The sequence below is a fragment of the Leuciscus leuciscus genome (genome assembly GCF_965113295.1).
Source record: "Leuciscus leuciscus genome assembly, chromosome: 4".
Taxonomy (NCBI): Eukaryota; Metazoa; Chordata; class Actinopteri; order Cypriniformes; family Leuciscidae; genus Leuciscus; species Leuciscus leuciscus.
The window spans coordinates 40,201,640-40,208,545 of record NC_138728.1 but is presented as its reverse complement, the minus strand read 5'-3'; the positions used below and the strand labels follow the sequence as shown (position 1 = coordinate 40,208,545).

Here is a 6,906-nt window from a genome sequence, read left to right as displayed (position 1 = left end):
TAATAAGATCACTTAGAAAGTGTGAGTAAATATAGTAGATTCAGGGAGTTATAAAGCATTTAGTAGTGGTCAGTTCACTATTTTGCGAGCTCATCTAAAGTGAGGACTAGTTATGCTTTGTAAATAATTTATAAAGGAGATTTAAAGACTCAGTTATCTTCTAAACAGAAAAAGGGAACAAACACACACAGTGATAGAGAACATAGAAATATTAACAGCCTTTAAATCTCCTTTATAAATGCTTTACAAGGCATAACTAGTCCTCACTTTAGATGAGCTCACAAAAACTCGTTTTCAAAAGCTTTCATTGTCAGGCCCCCAAAATGGCATTTTCGTTGAAATGAACGGCCAAAACGTTTTCAGTTTTCAGTTGAAAATGATGTCGTGTAAACAGACCCTAAAGCGTGTATTATTTATTGCACTTTAGTTTTGTTAATTGTTCATTTAAGTTGGCCTATTTATTATATATACAGTTATATATACACTTTTATTCTGGTTTACTGTGTTCACAGAAGCACTGCGGGTGCTTGATGTGTGAATCCTCATGTTCTGTTGTTTATGCTGCTATTTGCACATGTAAATCTACATTTTTTAGGTATTTGAATCGGTCACAGACTATTCTATTCTAAGTCCATTTAATTCTAATCTAACCTTCAAATCATGTCAGTTAACTGATGATGACTGGTTAACAACCATCAGCTTTCAGTCAGAAAACAAAATGTCAAATAAACATCCCTACTTCATATATTTCAACTGAACCAACTAAAAATGTTCAGTGCAGCAAGTCGACATAACATTTTGAGATTGACCTCCAAAATCTTTACAGTGTGTTTGTGATGGCAATAAATGTACAAAGCAGCCAAACACGTATCGTTCTTTACCATCCAACTGGGGACGCGAAGTTCATTTTGATTAATAAAATCATTATTCACTGTATAAAGTATGCTTTACGCTATACTAAATATAGGTCACTATATGACCTGAAATCGTTACCTTAAAGAGCTATTTCTGTTTGATTAATCCTATAAACCCTAAAGGGACTGCATAACCAAGCATAGAAAGTATCTATGAAGAGAGAAAATAAGCGTTAAATAAGAAAAATTATATTATGAATGAAAATAGGCATAATATATAATTTACTATATATATGTAGTTAAATAATGAAGGCAGACTTCACTGCCAGTTCACTTCACTGTTCACACACACACACACACACACACACAGCTCCATTGCAGCCAAGTCCCCTCTTGTATAGATAGAGATCGTTCCGAGAGTCCCCTCTCGGCCAGTGTAGAGCGACATTGGTCTGTTAGTAATATAGATATGTATGTGTGTGTGCAATGACACATAACAATGGCAAGTAAATTGTTAGGGACTGCATAACCAAGCATAGAAAGTAAAAAAAAATATATTATGAATGATAAGAGGATATTCTCGCCTCTGCTTTTGAACTGTTGCTGCCGGACGGTCTGTATTTTTTACCCCATTGTAGATTTAAATGGTCTTTCCTCAAGCAATTCAATTTTTGATAACTGATGATGTTCGTCATTCTTTTCTTTTTTTTACTATGCATATTGTGATCTCTGATGCCTAGGCCTATAAATATATATATATTTTTTTATTTTTATTTTTTGCATATTTGAAGTTATATTATGAAAAAAGACCTTAAAATAAAATTTTGTATTTCATTTTTGTTTCTTCAAAATGACCAGATGCAGCAAGTCACCTCAAAAGTTTTGAATTAGATCTTCAAGAAAGGTCCACTGTTGGATGGTAACGAACGACATATGTTTGGTTGCATTTAAATTGAGCAATAATTCAAACACTGACTTTCTCTGTACATCAACATCCTAGAAAAAAAAAAGGAAACAGAAAAAAAATGGCATGTCTATTGATTTTATTAGAGTAGAAATTATGTTTTAATTAATAGGCCACAACAGAGAATGAATTTCTTAAAGCAATAACTTTGCTGTAATGTCCACAACATAACGCTTCTGATGTTTTATAGTGCTTTCATTGAAAGTGTGAAAATGAAAGAAAATGAAAAATATCAAATAATATTCTGTATTATTTATTGGTATGGAACTGCTACTGAGGTACAGACGAAATTATTAAGAAAAGTAGTAACAATAAATTGTTAGGGACTGCATAACCAAGCATAGAAAGTATCTATGAAGAGAGAGCGTTAAATAAGAAAAATAATATTATGAATGATAAGAGGATATTCTCGCCTCTGCTTTTGAACTGTTGCCGTCGGGCCGTCTGTATTTTTTACCCCGTTGTAGATTTAAATGGTCTTTCCTAAAAAAAATCATATTTTTAAATTTTTGATAACTGATAGGTTATATATACAGTATATATATATACACACATATATATATATATATATATATATATATATATATATATATATATATATATATATATATATATGTATGTATATATATATATATATATATATATATGTATGTATATATATATGTATATATATATATATATATATATATATATATATATATATATATATATATATACATATATATATATATATATATACATATATATATATATATATATATATATATATATATATATATATATATATATACACATATATATATATGTGTGTATATATATATATATATAGTTACATAATGAAGGCAGACTTCACTGCCAGTTCACTTCACTGTTCACACACACACAGCTCCATTGCAGGCTATCAAGTCCCCACTAGTATAGATAGAGATCGTTCAGAGTTTCAGGTCCCCACTTGGCATGTTTTTTTAAAAATAAAAAAATGCATATTTGAAGTTATATTATGAAAAAAGAGCTTAAAAGAAAATTTTGTATGTCATTTTTGTTTCTTCAAAATGACCAGAAACACTAGTCCCCTCTTGGCCAGTGTAGAGCGATAGTCCCCTGTTAGTAATATAGACGTGTATGTGTGTACGTACGTGTGTGTGTGTTCAGAGCGGGTTTTCTGTTGAGATCGGAATGTCAGTAATGTCTTTGAAGCTCACACTGTCGAGAGGGGGGAAGCGAGTCGTAAACGGGGGTTCAGTTACAGAGTTTTCCAAGTCTGTGGGACTTAGAAAGTGTTTTCACTTTTAATTAGTATATAAATTAAAAGTCACTTTTTTACCCATCGAGCCATAGTCGTTACAAACTCCATCAAGTGACCTAATGGTGTCCTAAAACTCCCTCAGGTGACCTAATGGAGAAAAAAAACCTTGGGAGAACCCAGGCTCAGTCGGGGGCCAGTTCTCCTCTGGCATTTATGAGCTAGAGGCCGGATTGTAGTTTGAACTGTAAGATTAAAAATATTATATGAATGCCTGGCTGAAGAGATTCGACTTTAATCTAGTTTTAAACTGGGAGAGCGAGTCTGAGCAACGAACAGTATCAGGAAGACTATTCCAGAGTTTTGGAGCCAAATGTGAAAATGCTCTCCCTCCTTTGGTGGTTCTGGATATCCTAGGTATGACCAAAAGCCTTGAATTTAGTGATCTAAATCAGAGGTCGGCGGTATCGCCGGCGATACCAGCTCGCTTTTTTTTTATCAGTGTAAAAGAAACTCATAAATACTCTGTTGACTTTGATTTTCCATAGGAGTTTCATACATCAATCGATTCTGTTAAATGTGTATTATTTTTGTGTATACTCACAATAAAAACAAAGTGTTGTGCTTTTTGCCAAATAAAGAAAAATAAACACGAAGCGAGTTCTGCCTTCTCTCTGCCAGTGAAGTCCATTCTGAAACGCGTCCGAAAATGAACAATAACTCAGCGAATACTCAGTCAAACAGGCATACAGACACACAGGCGTGAAGCTTGAATTATCTTCTTTTAAATGAAGTAATTTATATAAAAAAACAAATATTCTCATCTTGTGAAATCTGTATTAAAAGAGAGCGATTCCAGTCGAGCTCATTACAGCTCATTCAAATGTAATGTGACCCCGCCCACGGAGAGCACGCGCTATTCAAACGCAAATGATTGAGGCAATCCACGCAAACCTGTGAACGCCCCCATATCAGCTCGAGAAAACACAAGTTTATTCAGATCATTGTACTTGTTTACACTGTCTCGCAGCGCTGTGAGGAATAATAATAATGGAAAATGTACCTCAGAAGTGCGGGTATATTGAGGAGCGAGCTGAGGAATACTGTAGTAAGTTTTTTTCCTTCTCACGTGAATCGGGTTTCTGTTTATGAATGAGTGAACGGCAGACATGCGCGCTGTTTACCACAGCTCGCAAAAAGACAGTTTAAATTTAAATCGCGTGTGAATGAATGAATGATCTGCTTTTAGCAAACTATTTTGCTATACTGAGTAAAAATCGACTGAAATATGTTGAAATAAAATGTATTTGTATAAGCAACGTAATTAAACTGCAAATTAACATTTATATTCCTTATAATAAAAACGAAAGACCTATGTTACAGACAAATGAAAGACAACATTTCGTTGATTAGTTTTGGATAGATTACACATTTTTACTGTAAAATATCTGCCACCACAAATAAGCTTTTGTTTGCCAATTTTTGCTAATATGTTAAATATAGTATGTTTTGTCAATGTAGGCTATATTCGAAGTAATGAATCCTTAACTTTGAAATATGTATGATAAAATGTATACTTTAGTTTTTACAAAGAAAGATTACACTTCAATTGTTGTTGTAATTGTAACCTTTTTAATAATAAAAAAAAGATATGTACAAGGTAGATGTAAACAAACTATTAAAAGGTAAATATAAGCCTTTTCTTTAAATAATTTTTATTGTGTTTTATTATTGACAAATTTGGGGAGAGGATACAGACCCCCCTCAGACCCCAGAGGGTTAATGCATTATTCATTATTAATTCCTGTGTTGCCCAGCAATCAAACCCATAACCTTTGGCATTGCCTGACCCATAGCATTTAGTAATCGAACAACAGGAACATTTTAGTAACACATTTTGAAACATGGGAACATCCTTGCTTTGTTGTTAAGTGTTTAATAGACGTTTTGTTAGTAATTTCTCCAAAAAATGAAATAAAAATAAACAACATGCCCCACTAAACTTGCATGTAAACTAGAGTTTTACACATCTTGTGTTTAAAGAGGAACACACACTCACAGTCTTGAATTTGGGGTTTGTGGAACATTTATTTTGTTGTGATTGTACAGTAAAAACAACATGTACATCATGTTTCTTTATCTCTGCTTACTCTCATTTTTGAAATCTGATAACTTTGGTCTTTAAGTAATGTAACTTTCACATTAGGATGAATGGAAATAATGCATATCTTTCTGTTCATTTAGGACGAAAGACCTCATCTGGTTATGCCAAACTAATGCACGTTTGGTCAGCTGAACAAAGAGCCTTCTTGGATAGAATTGAACAACACCAAGAAAGAAATCAACAACGTGATGAGATGTTACTCTCAAGGTTTCTGGACGAAAGCACTCGCTCAACTGAACATCTGTTGGGACAGATATTTGATGGTCTCAGGAGTATTATTTCGCAACCCTATGAAGCAGCTCCTCATTTCCAGGCACAGGCTCCACCACTCAATCCTTATATGCAGCCTCCGCATCACTACCCAGGACAATTTTACAATAGGCCAGTGCAGTATTCTGCTGATGTTCCAAACGGCAATGAAACCAGTAGCTCTGATCACAGCCTGCATGACCTAGGTTAGATTAGAATAGTAAAACTAATGCTGTCAAATCAATTAATTGCATCTAACATAAGTTTGTTTATGTGATTCGTTTTATATATATATATATATATATATATATATATATATATATATATATGTGTGTGTGTGTGTGTGTGTGTGTGTGTGTGTGTGTGTGTGTGTTAGATGCAATTAATCGATTTAACAGCACTAAATAAAACAAAGACGGTCTTAGTTGTGTAGAGACAGTTTAAGCTATTTGTAAAGAAAGTAATGTAAGCCATTGTTTTTTGGAGTTTGACAGTTTTTTTTTTGTTTAAGTGTCACTTCAGTGAAGGGTTTAAGTTTAACAAAATTGTATTTGCAACTTCTTTTTCATTGCACTTGTTAACATGAACATTTTTGTTGAAACTATTGCAATAAGTATTGCACTGGTACTTTTAAGAACTACCTTGTATTTGTTGTGTGAAACTGTTTCTCATTAAAAGTTATATTTTCATCTCAGAGGTGTTTTTTAAAGGCTGCATTTAGTGGAAATGTCCTGTATGAAGGGGAAAGTGGGTGGACATGTAATTGGTCAGAGCTATTCTTGCATTGCTACCAGTAGCATTGCACTTCATATTCATTGAGTGGTTAGGTTGAGGATAGATAGCATTGAGGTCACAAGCCTCTTCCAACCACCTGCTGTTGGCATTGTCCTTCTCGGTCTGGCAAAAGTTATGCAGTGCACAGCAGGTAGCAATCACAGTTGGTGTGAAGGTGAAGTGAAAATCGCTTCTTTTTAGCAGCACCCTCCACCTTGACTTCAAAATCCCGAACCTGTTCTCAACTCCCACCCGTAGTGAGCTCAGGTAGGTATTAAAAGATTCTTGTTCAGGGGTCAAATGTGCAGAATTTATGTATCCTTTCAAGAGCCAGTCAAGGAGGGGATATGCAGGGTCCCCAACTATTAAAAGCCTTTTGTCTTGTCCCTCGATGTTCTTCACACCCTAAAAATAAAAATTAATTACATAGTATTATTTAATTAATATTCCCTTTAAAAAGTAAAGCTGTCACCAGCCTCACCTTTGGTAGCAGGTGGGATCTTTGGAAGAGGTCAGACTGGCTTAGAACATTGGCATCATGAGCACTGCCGGGCATTTTACAGCTGATGCTCCAAAAACTATACAGAGGTGTATATATATATATATATATACACATTATATAACATTACTCTTAATTCTTAATGTTATTACTCTTAAT

The 6,906-nt window shown here is 33.9% G+C and overlaps 1 protein-coding gene across 1 annotated transcript in view; it reads right to left on the bottom strand.

Annotated features, from left to right (window-relative positions):
- Window positions 1-3,366: 3,366 nt before the first annotated feature.
- LOC309497328 (NACHT, LRR and PYD domains-containing protein 3-like) overlaps window positions 3,367-6,906 on the bottom strand; it is a 138,772-nt gene continuing 135,232 nt past the window's right edge. Inside the window, exon 12 of the transcript XR_014205501.1 lies at window positions 3,367-3,385. The gene's annotated coding sequence lies outside the window, so the exon portion shown is untranslated. The remainder of the gene's footprint in view (window positions 3,386-6,906) is intronic.